This window comes from Jaculus jaculus, chromosome 12, assembly GCF_020740685.1.
Source record: "Jaculus jaculus isolate mJacJac1 chromosome 12, mJacJac1.mat.Y.cur, whole genome shotgun sequence".
In the NCBI taxonomy this organism is placed as follows: domain Eukaryota; kingdom Metazoa; phylum Chordata; class Mammalia; order Rodentia; family Dipodidae; genus Jaculus; species Jaculus jaculus.
The window spans coordinates 106,907,759-106,925,863 of record NC_059113.1 but is presented as its reverse complement, the minus strand read 5'-3'; the positions used below and the strand labels follow the sequence as shown (position 1 = coordinate 106,925,863).

Sequence of the window (18,105 nt, the reverse complement as noted above, 5' to 3'; positions counted from 1 at the left end):
AACAGAGTTGGTGATAGGCGCTTTCTCCTGACATGTTAGTATGTCTGTTTATTCTATGAAAAGTCTTAACAGCAGTAGGTTATGCATTGGAAACAGTCAACAAAAAAGCTTTGCAATTCTCTCAATTACTCATACATCATTTTATCTCTAAGACTAAGTAACTTTAGATTATATTTTGAGTTTTTAAAATCTCTGATTTTAACACTTCTGAAAAATATGATTTGACTAACATAAACGTAATATAACTATCTTGAGAAATGTTGGCTTGTCACAGTTTTAAATATTATATCATTTAAAGATAATCATCTATAATATTGGCAAATAGTCCCTACAGGTTATTTGAAATAACAGCAAAGTGTAATGTAGTAAATAGGACATTCAAATACCATTTATATTCAAGAGAAAAGTCAAACACCTCTTTCACACTAAACACAACTCATGTCGATATACACTTTAAATGTTTATTTGCATTTATCAAAACGTGCCGTATTTGTCGTCACTGTGTGCGCACACTCACAGTGGACAGAAAGCGCTGAACTGTACGTTGTTTTGTGGTTCTGGAGAGAACGTGGTGATTTGAATCCCCCACTCAGCTGTGACTCACCTTTTCACTTAGGTGTGTACCCCAACTCTCAGTGCTTCATTTTTATTTTATTTTTTTAATTGGCAATAAAACCTGCCAGATACTATAGATTTTACAAGTAAAAAGAGGTGGTACAGCTCAATTGTAGCGTTCTTTTCTGGCTTTCATAAGGGTCCGGGTTCAAATTTCAGCTCTGCCAAATAAACATAAGTAGGTAAATGAATAAGTGTGCGGCAATGTGAACAAAGTGATTGTGGGATGGATCCTGGTTGGTCAACCATCTCAGACCCACCTGAGAAATCTGTGAAGAAATTGAGTGTGTCTGCTCAGTCTCTGTCACTCTGTACCATTTGAAAGGATCACTGTAGTGTACAGATGCTTAATCTAGGTATCGTACATAAGTGATAGCAAATAAACTACATTCACTCCTTCAATGTCCTTATAGACATTATAGACATGCTCCACATGTCTCCCTTACATTTTGACCATTATCCTCAAAGGATTTCTTTTTTTCGAGGTAAGATCTCACTCTAGTCAAGGTGACCTGGAATTCACTATGTAATCTCAGGACTCATGGAGATCCTCCTACCTCTGCCTCCTGAGTGCTGGAATTAAAGGCATGCACCACCACACCCAAGCTCAAGGGATTTTTATAACAGTAAATATAGAGTAAAATTCTTAGTTTGGATAGATATGACAGTTTGGAAATATATAATTTTTAAATAGTTCTTATAAGATTTTACCTAGTTGCCAAAAATAACTTAAATATTAATCTTCTAACAATGACATTATGAAGCAAAAATTTCTTTTTCTTTGATCAATACACACACATACTTCCCATTCTGCAAAAATATGACTAACTTATAAGCCAGTTCAGTGTAAACTGATATATATATATATACATATGTGTATATATATATGATATATATCATACATCAAGTGAAAAACCTAAATACCTTGCCCATGTTTCTCAAGAATCTCTTCCACAGTTTCATGTGGATCCCAAAATCGTACCTTTGGTGTCCTCAGCAGTGGTGATGTTGCCATCTTCGGAAGGACGACCCTCCTGTGCCTGGTGAATGAGTGATGACCGTGGCTCTGTCACTTGCAGCCACAAACCAGTCCTCTAAGCAGAATCTACTGTGCGGTTTGCAAAGGCTTCTCTTATGGATTCTGAAGTCTAGACAGGCAAAGCCAACACTTTTTTGAGATACTCATTCCCACAGAAATGCTATTGCTTGGCGTAAGTAGTCTGCCAACAGCCCTGATTCAAAGAATCCTCAAAAGAAAAATAATGCATTTACTTGGCTGTAATTTAGCAATCAAGTATAATTGAGAGCAATACATTAATATCATAGCTAATAGCACTAAAGTACAGGAAATGGGACTCTCAGATAGAAAATTTGATGATTAGATGGTTGGTAGTTAAAATCAGAAAGGATACAGTGCATCAAGATTGAACTCATAACAGAGTTTATTATTTCGTGTCTTGGTTTCTTTCTTTTCAATGATGTTCTTTAATTTAAGGCCTTTCCAGGTACATCATTAGAACAAAGATAAGACTATATTTTGAAGGAACAAAGCAGAATAACAGAGTTTACCTGAATAACAAGATTGTCTGGTCCTCTAAGCGAGTATCTACACAAACTAAGAGGCCTTTTCTTTCCTGGAACAGTGAGTGTTCAAGTAATGAAAAGAACAAGGCTTGGGCTGGAGAGATGGCTCAGTGGTTAACCACTTGCCTGTGAAGCCTAAGGGCCCCCATTCAAGGCTTGGTTCCCCAGGACCCACGTTAGCAAGATGCACAAGGGGGCGCACACATCTGGAGTTCATTTGCAGTGGCTGGAGGCCCTGGCATGCCCATTCTCTCTCTTCTCTCTCTCTCTCTCTCTCTCTCTCTCTCTCTCTCTCTCTCTCTCCATCTGCATCTTTCTCCCTCTGTCTGTCGCTCTCAAATAAATAAATTAAAAAATAAAGCAAAAACATGAAAACAACAAAAAAAGACTAAGGCATAAGCAGAAAAGACATACCTAAAAACAATAAATTTTGTTAAATAAATTTATAATACTTCTTATAACACTTTACCTAATTGCCAAAAATTAGTTACAAGAGCTTAGTAACTTAAAATAAAAATACTAGTCCTATGGCCTGGAGAGATGGCTTAGCAGTTAACAGCATTTGCCTACAAAGCCAAAGGACCCACGTTTGATTCTCCAGGACATAGGTAAACCAGATATACAAGGTGGCGCATGCATATGGAGTTTGTTTGCTAGGCTGACAAGCCTCTTTTCTCCAGCTCCCCAGCATGCAATGGCATGGGTGTACCACCATGCCCTGTATAAGTACTTGGTTCTGGGGACTGAACCCAGGTCCTCTTGCCTGTGAAGCAAGAACTTTGCAGGCTGAACTATCTTTCCAGGTCCCTGCAAGGATTCTTTATGCATGACCTTAAAGAGGCCAGAACAAGCTCAATTCACATGTGCTGTCTTGATTGTGTTTGCTGTACTATCTGTTCTTTCTGTCTCTCAAATAAATAAAATATTAGAAAACATTTGTCCTAATGAATATTTTAAAATATAGTACAGAAGGGCTGTAGAGATTGCTTGGTGGTTAAGGTGCTTGCCTGCATAGGCTAAGGCCCCAGGTAAGATTCTCCAGAACCCACGTAAGCCAGATGCACATGGTGGCACATGCGTCCGGAGTTTGTTTGTAGTGGCTAGAGGCCATGGAATGCCAATTCTCTCTCTCTATCTGATTAATAAATAAATGAAAATAAAATATTAAAAAATATGGTACAAAAAGTAAAAAAAAGCAAAAATATAGTACAGCAAACACAATCAAATTAATAGAAAAAAATTTTAAAGACTCCTTGTAACTGTTCAATGGAAAATAGATAATATTAAAAACCTACTTGGGGGCTGGATGGATGGCTTAGTGGATAAGGCATTTGCTGCAAAGCCAAAGGACCAGGTTTGATTCCCCAGGACTCACATAAGCCAGATGTACAAGGGGGTGCACACATCTAGAGTTCATTTGCAGTGGCTGGGGGCCCTGGTGCACCCATTCTCTTTCTTTCTCTCTCCTCTTTTTTTGTCAAATAAATAAAAATAAAATATTTTTTAAAAATCTATTTGGGGGCTAGAGGGATGGCTTAGTGGTCAAGGCATTTTCCTGCAAAGCCAAATGACCCAGGTTCAATTCTCCAGGACCCATGTTAACCAGATGCACAAGGGTGCTTATGTGTCTGGAGTTCATTTACAGTGGCTGAAGGCCCCGATGTGCCCATTCTCTCTCTCCCTCTTTCTCTGTGAAGTAAATAAATAAAAATAAAAAAGTGAAATATTTTTTAAAAAATCTACTTGGGATTTGTTAAAGATCACTAACCATGGGTTGTTTTTGACAGTACAACATTTTGTTAAAGAAGTTAAATAGTTTTTTTTTTTTTTTTAAGATTTTAGGGACGTATGAACTTTTTAAAGGAACATGCAACCATTTAAGTAACATTAACTAGAAATAGGGTTGAAATTTGATGACAGATATGAAATTAAGTAGACACTAATTATTAAGTGGCACATGCAGTAGTGAAATGACCAAGTATAAAAAGACAAAATGTGGAAATGTGAAGTACTCCTGTTTCATTTTGGAACATTATAACTTAATAAAAAACGTGAGAGAATAATTAATCCTACTCAATTTCATTTTCAAAAGGCCACTTCAGGCTCCTAGCTTATTCTTTGTATTTATACAAAGCAACTACATAGAAGATCTTTGAAGTTAGAGAGGCAAACATAGCAGCTTGCTTGGTAAAGCCCCACGTAAGGCCTAGAATGAGCCTATTGGGTGCAGTACAAGCACCCTTTCTCATTATATTTTGGACAGCTCTGCCTTCAAGATGGAAAGTTGGCTGGGGAGATGGCTCACTGGATAAGACACCATTCATGCCTGAGCGTCCAACTTGTATACTCAGACCCCCAGTTTAAAATCCGAAACCTGTGGCCTCTGTAATCCCAACAGGCTGAGGACGGCATGGAAGGCAGAGGCAGGAAAACGTCCCAGATTCTCTTAGAAGTGACAAAAAGTTGATTAGCAGAAGTAGATCCAGAGAAAGCCTGGCTTAACTGAAGAGGTACAATGATAACAGACTCAAAGGTTGTCCTCTGACCATCACGTGCATGAGAATGGTGCTTACTGGTTCTAACAGATATATAATATTGAATATGTGGCACAGAAAAGCAATTTGAATTTAAATTTAAATAAAAATCACTTAGACCATGGATTCAGTATTTGAATGACTAAAACAAAGTAAAAAAAAAATATTCTTGACACTGGACCATGACATTAAATTCTCATTTAATCTTCTGGAGGACCATATAAAGCTGAGATTTTAAAAGAAACATCAAAGAAAACTTATTGCTATTAAGAGTCCTTATGTAATTGAAAATAATTATGCTCCAAAAATATACACACAGAATTATTGGAGTCAAATAGAAGTTAGTAAATATATTTTATCCCATCACTTCCACCCCTGCATTTTCAAATAAATTGAGTTAATCCTAGTCATTCATTTTATAATTTAGTTTAACTACAAAATTATTAAAGCCCCTAAACTCTTCACAGTCATGTTGTCCTTATCATGAGTCTGTGGGATTATTCTTACCCAAACATATCAATGTTATTTCATCAGCCCTCAAACCCATAGATGCTTGTCCTTTCTTTCACCAATTATTTACATTTCTGTATTTTATAAAATCTCTCCAAAATGATGTTTCTGAAAATATATGAGGTCATGGTTTTGTAGTCCTTATACTCTCAAAAGATTTTAGTCTTTTATTATTATAAACTTAAGTATTTTTCCTTACTTAATAACAAACTTGAGCAAATGTTTTCGTTCATTGCCATTGATACACTCAACCATGTAAGGGAAAGTGGCAAGATGTATCTGAGATTTGGGCCATGTGGTGTGGACATGCACTCCATCTACTTACATAGAGGCAGCTGGTGAATTGTGAATCCCAAGCTAGAACCATTATGTTCATTTATGTTACCATTTAAAAAGCACAGATGTTAACTATAGAACAACAAGGTGGTTTTATTGTAATCACCTGCTGCTAAGGTTCCTCTTGGCACAGTTGCCAAATGGATTCTTGTCCCCTTCCCACTACAAGGCCTTTGTTATTTGATGGCTCAAAATAACACTAAAAATTATTTGCATTTATAAGAAACAAAGTAAGACAAATGATGAAAAGATCAGTATAAAGTTGTATTATGCACTACCATGGTCAATTTTATACATTCATTCTAATGTGATTTGTGTTGAGTTTGAACTTGAAAAAAATAGCTTGCCAAGTGTTTTATTTGCTATTATTCAGGAGTAATAATTCCTATTTACCCATAACCTTGAAAATAAATTACTTAATTCTCTTTCCTTTTTTGTATTAAGTTATGTTCACAGTGTGTCCACAGCCATGTTGGTACCATCATTAGCTTCCTCCCTGTCCTCTCCCTTACTCAAGGACCCTCCTCATTGGGGAATGTGTGTCATGCATTGTGGGGTTAGCCATCAGTTATGGGTAAGAGGCAATGTCTCTGTGCATGATGACCCAACGTGTGGCTCTAACAATCTTTCTGCCCCCTCTTCTGCAAATTTCCCTGAGCCATGTTGGGTTCGACTTAGGTCTACTTCAGTGATGAAGTCTTGGGGGCCTCTGTGTCTCTGGATCTCTGGTTGGGTAGGAGTTGAGTGTTCTCTGTGTCTATCTCCTTCACCTTTGTGCTGATACCAGGTTCACCAAGAAAGCCGCACTCTTGCTCATTTCCCCAATTACTCTTCGTTTTAGCTGGGGCCCTGCTAAGGTGCCATGGGCTGATTCTTTCTTCAGGATTTGTGTCCATCTGAAAAACAGAAGCAAATTCTCCAAATGAGAGTGAACTCAGCACCAGATAAACGGGATAACCATTATTATTTTAGAGAGAATTTATTAGGTGTAGACCCTCTTGTAGCCCATGGTTGGTGGGAGCTTGATAATGGAGAGTGGGCTCTGGGTTCTGTTCCACTGAGTGGATTCACTAGCCAAATCAAGAACAGTTGGTTACCCACCATGGCTGTCTGCTACTATTGCACTTGTGAGAGCATCACATCAGGTTGTTTGCTGCTGAGTAGCTTAGGCCACGAGTTGCTTGAACAGATAGATGTTGGTCATTTTCCCCCAATTGGTCATATAGCACCTTCTGGCACTAGATGAGCTAACTCTCTGGGAACTGATCTTCTTCCAGGTTCCAGCTAGGTCACTCCATGTTCCTACCAACAGCATATGGTGTCTTCAGCAGTAGGGTCTTACCATTAACCTTTGGTGGGTCATCAAGTACTCTGACAGAAATCTTTCTTCTTTTGGGAAACCTTGTAGGTCTCTCTGATCAACAGCTCATTGTGGATGTTAACCACATGCTGGTACTGGGAGTTAAAGGCCAGAACCAATAAAAAGAAGGAAGAAAAAGATAGGTAATATAAAAGAGAAAAGGAGAAGATGGAGAGAAAGAGAGAGAGAGAGAGAGAGAAACAGGAGAAGCTTAAGGTCAGTCTTCATCATATCCTCTCCAAGGCCCTGTGATTCAGGTGTTCCCTCTAAGGACCTGATGAAGGTTCAACCATTTAGACTTTCTTTTAGGATGTAGAATTTTATGGTGCCATTACCATTTGGGTCCAGTTTTGTGTCCCCACCTTTACCCTCCCCTCTTCCCCCACCCTCCTTATTGTCTAGTCTTTCAGATGCTTATTAGGTATGTCAGCATCTCAGGCAGGTTCAGGTTAGGAGTCACAGATGAGTGAGACCATGTGATGATTATCTTTCTGTGATTGGGTGAGTTCACTGAGAATATCTGTTCCAGGTTCAATAATTTTTCTTCAAATTTCATTGTGTCATTTTTCCTTACTGCTGTGTAGAATTCCATCATGTAGATATACCACATCTTGGTTATCCATTTGTCCAATGATGGGCATGTGGGTTGATTCCAGCTCTTAACTATTATCAGTTGAGAAGCTATAAACATGGTTGAGCAAATCTCTCTGAACTGACATGTGGGGCTTTTAGGGTAAATGCTCAGTAAGGGGATTACTGGGTCTATTGGTAAGTCTTTTCTTTTAGCTTCTACCAACAGAGTGGAAAATTTTAATATTCTGCACCTTTAATTACTAATTTAAAGTGTTTTACACTTTCTCAACCTGTAATAGCTCATATATATATATATATATATGTGTGTGTGTGTGTGTGTGTGTGTGTGTCTATATCTATATCTATATCTATATCTATATCTATATCTATATCTATATCTATCTATATCTATATCTAATCTATATCTATCTATCTACCTATCTATCTTGCCGTAAGTGTTTCATTAATGTCCTCTCTGAAAGTGTCATCAAAAGAAAAATACTCACAGTCTGCCGGGGATTGCCTCCTCTATCCTCTGTCTTTCTTCCTCTCATGTTCCTGAAGAAGCTCTGCTAACTGTCAGATTTCCCTTTTTCCTTGGAAAAAATACATTTCCAAATAGCTCTGATCCAACATGATTGGCACCTACAAAACATTGCGACCTGAGCGCCAAAGACATGGTCCCCCAATTCTGGACCATTACCAAAAAGCCCAGGTAATGGCACACTTTGAGGCTGTCATTGCCTCCACACAGCATCCTGCATAATGGCTGTTGACCAAAATGCGAGCTGGTTAAAATTGGCCTCTGTGGCTATTTTAAAAATTGGAATTTTTCTCTCTATTGGTCTCTCTGTGCATATGTATCATATTTATGAAGTAGTTTAAAACTAATCATCATGTATTATACCAATAATGCACATGAAATATCTTGGTCTTCATTCTTGTGATCTAAATCTTTGATGGTATTCAATATTTCTGTGTGTTTAATGCTTGGAGTTTCAGTTCAGCTCACAGGGTATTTTGGGTCTGTTGCCTCTACTGATGAGCTGTCATAGTGATGTCCTGTCTCATTACCTGGGCACTCAGGCATATTTACAAGTATTTAAAAATGGTTTCTGGGCTGGAGAGATGGCTTAGCGGTTAAGCGCTTGCCTGTGAAGCCTAAGGACCCCGGTTCGAGGCTCGGTTCCCCAGGTCCCACGTTAGCCAGATGCACAAGGGGGCGCACGCGTCTGGAGTTCATTTGCAGAGGCTGGAAGCCCTGGCGCGCCCATTCTCTCTCTCCCTCTATCTGTCTTTCTCTCTGTGTCTGTTGCTCTCAAATAAATAAATAAAAAATAAAATAAATTCATTAAAAATGGTTTCTTATTTATTTTTGTGTGGAGGGTTGGGGGCTGCATGGGCATACCAGGCCCCTCGTCCTGTGGATGAACTCTCATTGCTTGTGTCACTTTTCCACATCCTGCTTGGCTTAGGATTGAATCCCAGCTTGGCAGGCTTTTCAAATACGTGTCTTTAAGTACTCAGCCATCTTCCCAGTTCCCTACTCAGATGATTTACAGTATTTCTTGGAATAGTTTAGAGACCATACAATTAATCATTGCTGATATATATTACTTTTTAAGCTCATAAGAACAGATATTACACTTGATCTTAGCCAAAAGGCCGAGAAGCGATTATAATATTTTTTTAATTAGCCATTTGATATTGTGATTTGTTAGATGTGTAAAAGTTTTCATTCTAACATTCATGTATGTAAGAAAAATTCATCAGCAAAAATGCATTCAAGGGCTGGAGAGATGGCTTAGTGATTAAGCACTTGCCTGTGAAGCCTAAGGACCCCGGTTCAAGGCTCGATTCCTCAGGACCCACGGTAGCCAGATGCACAAAGGGGCGCACGTGTCTGGAGTTCGTTTGCAGTAGCTGGAAGCCCTGGCGTCCCCATTCTCCGCCCCCCTCTGCCTCTTTTACTCTCTGTCACTCTCAAATAAATAAATAAAAAGAAAACAAAAAAAATTAAAAACAAATGTATTTAAGCTGGGTGTGGTGGTGCATGCCTTTAATCCCACCACTTGGGAGGCAGAGATAGGAGAACTGCCAAGAGTTTGCGGCTATCCTGAGACTATAGAGTGGATTCCAGGTCAACATGGGCAAGAATGAAACGCTACCTCAGGAAAAAAAAAAAAGGATTTAAATGCAGTGAATGTTAAAGTTTAAATATGTAAAACTTCCGATAGGTTCTAAACTACATGAATGCAAAGATTTGACACTGGGTGGAGGTGAATGGTCTTCTCACAATATGTCATTGCCTCAATTTACTTGCCAGGAATCCGAGCTCATAATGAGAGCTCATCTGCCTCTTAGTGTTACATACCAGAAGAGTCACGTGCAAACTAGTAATTCACAGCTATCTATCCCACATGGATTCATACCAAATCTACTTCCTTGTTTAGGTTATAATGTATTCCTTTAAATATTGCTTGAAGTAAACTATCCACCTTTGACAACTTCTGCTTCTTGTAAATTTCTGATGGGGTTGGAGAAATTTTCTTTACTTGTTATCTATTACTTAAACTAATACATTAATTAGACTACTGGTAAGTAAATACCATTTGAGATAATTACACAAAAATACAATAACATGTTGAAACCCAGTAACTGCTGAGATGACATATGCAAATAAACAATTAAGGAAAGTGCTAGATCATGTGCTACATGCATCTACCCTTAGAAGGTTGAAATTTGTGGATTTTAGGCAATCAGGCACAACATAAAATGATTCCTAGTTAGGAAATAACTTTTTAATAATTTCAGTTGAATGTTTATACTGATTTAATTCATTTGGGCAGCTGAATAAACAGCCTGTGGATTGGGAAGAGAATGAGTGATAAAGAAACCTTTGGCACACATTAGGATAGTTATCAAATTTATAAAGTATCAAATAAATACTAAGTTGGTCCATATCCACCTCATTCCCCTTGTTGAATTCAAGATGAATATCCTTGTGGTTATAGAATAATGCATAATAGCATGGACATTTTTTTTTTTTTTTTTTGGTTTTTCGAGGTAGGGTCTCACTCCGGTTCAGGCTGACCTGGAACTCACTCTGTAGCTCCAGGGTGGCCTTGAACTCACAGTGATCCTCCCACCTCTGCCTCCCGAGTGCTGGGATTAAAGGAGTGCACCACCACGCCCGGCTAGACATTGCGTGGACATTTTTTATTTGTAGGACATCACAGTCACATAACTAATCATGGTCTGCAACTCCAAATGAATAAAGCATCAGTGAAAGGAGAAACAAAATCTTTTTCACTGATTTGTCAGCAAATGTTAGATAAAATCATTCTTGTTTCCCATGATATGGTCAACAATATCCTGCTTATAAAACTTGGTTTATAGTAACTAGTCTTTTTCATAGTCTACATCTGATTACTTGATAATAGTAACTTTATGTTGGTCCATTCCCATGAGTCCCTCACACATTAACCAGGTTGCACTGTACTAATGAAACTGGATACTAAGATCAGTTAGTACCTTCTATTTGCCTTAATCATTTTAGACTGAGTCCTACTTTTTCTATCTCCAGTTTCAGAAGGCTGGAATTACAGAAGTGCCTGACCACTTTCAACTTATGTGGTGCTGGGCATCAAAGCCAGACCTCATGAATGCCAGCCAGGTAACCTTCAGTGGAGCTATACCTCCCAAAGGCTCCGCCAGGTGGGGACAAAGTACGAAGCTTAATCACAGGCATTTGAAGTTAGGCGACATTTCAAGTTCAAGCCACCACAGGCAGCAATTGTGTCGAACAGCCTTCATTGACCTCTGGCCTCCGTATGCACGTGCACACACATGCTTGAACATCTACACAGATGTGTGCACCCACACACATGAAGGCACACACCCCACATATACACTTGCAGAATTAATTACTTAAAAACATTTCTGAGCTAGAGATGTAGCTCTGTTAGTACTTATACTGGCCTGGCACGCACAGGGTTCTGGCCTTGAGTATTTGCCCAGTCTACTGGGTGTTCACAGCTGGCTCACTCTGGTGGCTCTCCATTCTGGTGAGTCTGCTGCCATCCATGCCTTCTCCATCGTGTCTCCACACCGTAAGCCTGGACGACAGCTTTTCCCCCACCATCAGCTGCTTTTGGTGGGGTGCTAGCCTTAGCGATGAGAAAGCAATTGCTCCATGCGCCCCACCCCACCCCACACTACATTGTGTTTGGAACAGGGTCTCTTGTCAAACCTAGAGATCACTAACTTGGCTTGCGTAGCTAGCCAGTGAGCTCCAGGGGTTCTGTCTTCCCTAGCTCTGAGGTTTCAGTCCTTCATAATAAGAACCTTCATTTTACATGAGAACTGAGGCCTGAATTCATATCCTCACCCTTGGGAAGCAAGCACTTTTCTGTAGGAGCCACCTTTTCAGACAAATCTAGGTATGTTTTCATACTTCTAGAGGTAGTAGTTTTGAAGAAGAAGATTCCCTAGAACACTCAACTTGTGTTCCATGATGCATACCTTAGAGCCAGCAAGGGAAATAAGAACAAAGATAGGTTGTTTAGATAAATTCTGTTTATAATTTTTCTCAGATGAACATTTGATCCTGAGACACCCAAAAAAACTTTTAGGGCTCCAACAAGCCAGCTACAAGCCAACACAAGTAATTTTGAATAGGCAGAGAAGGATTTTAATAAAAGGGCCAGATGGGAAGTGCGGAGGTTGAACAGTTCAGCCCATCTCTCGAGCACACGTCAGTCACACTGTGCACCCTCATCTTCTAGGCTGGGCAAACATGAGCATGCTTACTATATGATTTTCATGTGAATATCACCTACACACAGTGCCTGTACATTGACTGTCTGGAGAAAAGCTTAGACTGTAGGAGTATAGGTATTTGTTCCTCAGAACTCTGCACGTGTGGAGAACAGGTAGCCATCAATTTCAAGAACAAAGAATCCATTATTTCCTTCTTTTCACAATGTTTGTAGCGTATGCACAGTTAAGAGGTCAGTTACTGGATAATTTACTCATGGCCGTGGCCTAAGTATCAGAAAGTGAGGTATTATTCTTGAATATTGTGCAAACAAAGAGAAAGGCATCTTCACAGATTGCCACACTCGGCAGTTTAACATGCTTGGGGAAAAAGGCAAGTATATTAGTAGGAGAGGCACAACGTGGAGCATTGTTGAATCTGTCCTTCACACATCTCCATCATAGCTCATCGGATGTTGAAGAAAATTGATGGCATGCCTGCTATGAGAAGACATTTCTTCCAAAAAAGCATTAAAATGTATTACACATACTGTATTGGCTAGTAAGTTACTTATAAATATTTATATACAGCACAGTAAAAATTGATGTATTCAACCAGAGTTTCAGAGGAATGTATCAGGCATATTGGAAACTCTGGTTACAGCCTGTTTAAAGCTGAATGCAGATAGATAAGGGATTTTCAATCCGGGACCTACACTGTCTGGAAGGAGTAAAGGATTTTGCCTTTCTATTAGGAAAGGAGAGAGATAAACCAGAGTGGTCACTCTACATGGCACAATCGATCCTTTCACACATCTCTTTGACGGTGTTTTCCTTTAGAGAAAATTCTAGGTCCTAGAAAATATAGAGCTTGGGAGACTTGGCTAAACATCTCCATTGCATTAACCAATCAATCAATAAATAAGTGGAATCCTTGTAGTTTCCCAACTTTACTGGGTATTAGTTAAAAGATAAAGAACAATGTAGTGTGAGCAGGAAATATGTAATTCTGTGTCATTTTTATCCTTCCAGAAATACTACCCCTTCAATAACAATAAATAAAATACATAAATCACAAAAATGCTAATATAAGATTTTTAACAGTTTTTTAAATAAACATATTTTATTTATTGATTTGAGAAAGATGGAGGGCTGAGAGAGAGAGAGAGAGAGAGAGAGAGAGAGAGAGAGAGAGAGAATGAGAGAATGGGCACACCAGGGCCTCCAGACACTGCAAACGAACTCCAGACATATGCGCCACCTTGTATATCTGTGGGTCCTGGAGAAGCGAGCACGAATCCTTTCGCTTTGCAGGCAAATGCTTTAACCACTAAGCCATCTCTCCAGCCCTATCATAGTTTTTTACTTTGACTAGAAATGGGATATGCCTTCATTCTTCATAACTCCCTAGCTGGAGTACTTTTCATGATCAAATACTAAATTCCTAGAGCTAGTTAATGCAATGTACGTACTGACCTCTATCATGATATTGATAACATGAGAAACTGAAATCACATAGACTGTGAAGAACTTGTCAACTACTTAAACACATGACCACCATGTATACTATGCTATTCATTGATTCTTTTACATGATCACAGATCATATGGTCCCATGTAAATGCCAAAATTCAGTACTTACTATACTAGAGACGTTTCTAACCCCTGGAGAAAAGTATTGCAGCCAGTGCTTAGACTTTATTGTGTGTATTTTAAGCTAATAATATGAACTGTACTTTCTAAGTTAACACATTATTATGCCTTAACAGAAAGCAACCTCCTAAATTCCCAATTACTGTTTTAGTGACTTAGAAGGGCTAATTTATGAGTGCTACATTTGACAATCTCCGTATTTAAAGTTGGCGTTGCTTCTGAGGTAAACAATAAATCAGGGCGGTTCTGTTTCAATGGAGGTAGGAGGGAAAGGTTTTGTGTGTTCATTTCCATCTGCTAGCTTGAGGAAGATTTTGTCATTTTGAATATTCTTTTACATTTTAAGCTTAGTCTCGGCGAAGGCTCTAGAACCCCGTCTGACATCAGTATTGCACAGTGGAAGTGGTCAGGTAGCTCCAGGAAGGGAGGCTGTTGGCATTAGCTGGGAAGGTCTTGCATCTGGAAAGGCTTCTGTTAGCTTAGCGTGATGACATGCTTCTCTGCTTTGGGCTGATTCTGTGTATCAATAACTGCATCTGCTCATCACATGAAATCAATCACAGCAAGATTTGTAACTTAAGTTTGTTTTATACTAAGTAAAAAAAAAAAACAACTTTTTTTTTCAGATTCTTAGTTACAACATCTGGAAATTAAAATGAGAACTAAAATGTCAGGTTTAAGATTGGAAAGGCGTTTCATTTCAGAGAGGAAAATAAAATGTCTACTTAGTGCTTCAAGATAAAACATCACTGAATAAGCCAAGCATAAACTTGGCTGTCTATGACATTCTGTATAATAATGGTGTTCAAAATTTGAACAGATATCTTCATGCTGTGTTAATATTTAAATTGCTATTGTGGCCAGTAGTCAATATTACTTTGTAAACACACTTATTTCAAGTGGCTTGAATCACAGCCCTTTTGTTACATATTCTAGGTCAATGGTTTCATAACCCAGTCCCAGGATTCACTCTCTATATCTTTTTGGAAGCTATAGGAACATAATTTCCATATGTTATTTATTCATGAAAAGGAGATATTGATGGCCATGTCAAATGCCAGGGAAGGCTCACGGTGCCAATGTTCACTGGATATCCAGCCAGAACTGGGTGCTCTCTACATAGGTCACATCTTTCCTTCCTTTTCCCCCACTTTTTTTTTCCCCTTTGGAGTCAGGGAAGTTCTTTCTCTTGAGCCAAGGTTGTATTCTGTAGCCCAGGCCTGAAATTTACTTTGTAGCCCAGGCTGACCTTGAACTTTTGGCAATTTGACTACCTTAGCTTCTCAGGTGCTGGGATGTATTAGGCATGTGCCACCACACTCAGCTTTCAATGATTCTTTATTTCCAATATCAAAATAGTACAGGTTAAACTAATTTCCCTTACAGTTTCCCTCTGTAAAAATCAGAACATTATATAGGCATATCTTCAAACTGAATTGCTAGATCACTTATATTTCACTCAAGTATAGTGCTAATATCACTACTTGATCTCTCAGAACTTGATCATCATTGTGGTGAGGCATTTTGTTTATATGCACATAATAGAGAATTTTTAGTCAGCAATAGCTGTATGCCATACACCGTGGGAAGTACTTCACCAAAAATAATTCCACCCTCCAAAAATGCATGAAGTAGGAGTAGGTTTTTTATTTTATTTTATTTATTATTATTAAACAACATATTTTGTTTGGATATACCATGTGTTGGTGTCCTCTGTCTCCTTGTTCCTGCCCCCAATTCACTGAGGACCCTCCACCGTGGGGTTGCCGTATTCCCCGTGGGGCTGTGGGTTATGCGTGTGGGAGCAGCAGGCAGTTATTGGGGGAGGCAATGCCTCTGGGCACGATGCCTCTACCTGCAGCTCTTACAGTCTTTCTGCCTCCTCTTTTGCAAAATTCTCTGAGCCATGGTGAGTTTTCAGTCTACTTCAGTGATGAGCTCTTAGGAGCCTCTGGATCTCTGCTTTGGTTGGTGTTGAGCATCCTCAGTGCCTGTCTTGTTCACCCCGGCACTGATTATCAGAAATAACATGGAAGCAGCACCCTTGCTCGTCTCCCCATTCCTCTGTGGTTTCAGCTGAGGCTTGGCTGAAATGCGAGGGGAAGTTTATCTCCTCTGGTCTTGCTACCTTCTGGAAAAGAAGAATAGATTCTCCAATGGAGAGTGAAGTCAGCATAGTTTAAATGGGACAAGCATTATTAATTTGGGGAGAATCTGCTGTATACCACCCCTCTTTTAGCCAAAGACTAGTGAGAGCTTGACACTGGAGAACGTAATCTTTGTGCTTCATAGGTTTCTGATCTGATTCCCAATTCCAGATTTAGGCTCCTTTGCACTGAGTGTATGTCTCAGCCAATCAGAAAACTATTGGTTGCCCACCAAGGCTGTGTACCACCATTGCGCTGGTGTGTACATCTTGTCAGGGCGTTTGCTTTGGAGTAGCTCAGACCTCTGGTTGCTTCCTCCACTGTTGGCCACATTAACCCAGTAGCTCATGTTGCGCTTTCCAGAACTAGACGGGCTAACTGTCTGGGGACTGGCTTTCTTCTAGATTTCAGCCAGGTCTCTCCATGGTCTGTGTCAGCAGCATATGGTGTCTTCAGCAATAGGGTCTTACCTTTTGCCTCAGGCAGGTTAATCCAGTGCTTTGACAGAAGCCTGTTTTGTTTTGTTCACCTCATAGGTCTCTCTGATCTGATCAACAGCTTATTGTAGGTAGCAGCCTATTACTGGTACTGGGAGTTATGGGCCAGAGACAAATAATAATAATAATAATAATAATAATAATAATAATAATAATAAGGTTAAGCTTCATCCCACCCTTTCCATGGTCCTTCTTTCAAGTGCCCTCCCTTACTCCTGTTGAGGGTTATATCTTTTAGTCTATCTTCAAAGATAAAGGTTTCTATGGTACCAGTTTATTTTGCGTTTAGTTTTGTGTTTGTTGTCCTCCACCCTCTCTTTCCCCTCCCCACAAGCCCTTCCAGCCCTATTGTCTGGGCCTTCAGTTACCTATCAGGTATGTCAGCAACTCCAACAGGTCCAGGTTAGGAATTGCAGATACGTGACACCATGTGGTGTTTGTCTTTCTGTGATTGGCTGAGTTCGCTGAGTATGATCTGTTCCCAAGTCTGTCCATTTTTTCTACAAATTTCATAGCATCAGTTTTTAATTACTTCTGAGTAGAATTCCATTGCTTAAATGTACCACAATTTCATTATCCATTCACCCAATGTTGGGCATATGAGTTGATTCCAGTTATAAGCTATAATGAACTGAGCAGCTGTAAACATGGTTAAGCCAATACCTCTGTAGGGAAGCATGGAGTATTTAGGACAAATGCCCAGCAGGGAATAACTGGGTCTGTTGGTAGCTCTATAGTCATCATTTTCAGGAATCTCCATGTTGATTTCCATGGTGGTTGTACAAGTTCACATTCCCACCAACAGTGGATGAGGATTCCCCTTTCCCCACATCCTCACCAACATTTGTTGTTGTTTGCCATTCTTACTGGAGAAAGGAGAAATCTCATAGTTGTTTTAATTTGAATTTCCCTAATGGCTAGGGATAGTGAACATTTTCTTAATTGTGTGTTAGTTATTTGTATTTCTTCCCCTGAGAATTTCCTGTTCAGTTCTCTACACCATTTTTGGAGTGGTTTGTTTGAATTTTTAATTGTTTAGTTTTTTGAGTTCTTTGTAGATTCTAGGTATCAGGCCTCTGTCAGTGATATAGCTGGCAAAAATTTTCTCCTATTCTGTGGGTAGTCTATTGGCTTTGCTTATGGTATATTTGTCTATGCAAAAACTTTTTAGGTTCATGAGATCCCATTTGTTGATTGATTGTTTAATTTCATGGGCTACTGAGGTTTTGTTCAGGATGTCTTTCCCACTCCTGTATCATGGCAAGTTCCTCCTATAGTTTTCTTCTAGTAGGAGAAGAGTTCCAGGTCTTATATTGAGGGCTTTAATTCATTTGGACTTGGGTTTTGTGTATGGTGAGTCTGGTTTCATTTTGGTACATATGGTTATCCAATTTGTCCAGCAACATTTCTTGAAGATGCTATCTTTTCCCCAATCTATGTTATTTGCACTTTTGTCAAATATCATGTAGCCACAGTTACTTGCCCATGTCTTCAGTTCTGTTCCATTGGTCTACATTTCTGTTTTTATACCAGTGCCAT

General features: G+C 39.2%; 1 protein-coding gene and 1 pseudogene across 3 annotated transcripts in view; one reads left to right on the top strand and one right to left on the bottom strand.

The window, feature by feature from the left end:
- The window catches only part of Fstl5 (follistatin like 5), a 462,806-nt gene that overhangs the window by 212,786 nt on the left and 231,915 nt on the right, over positions 1 to 18,105 (top strand). The window lies entirely within an intron of this gene.
- On the bottom strand, positions 9,085 to 9,189 carry LOC123453977 (annotated as a pseudogene).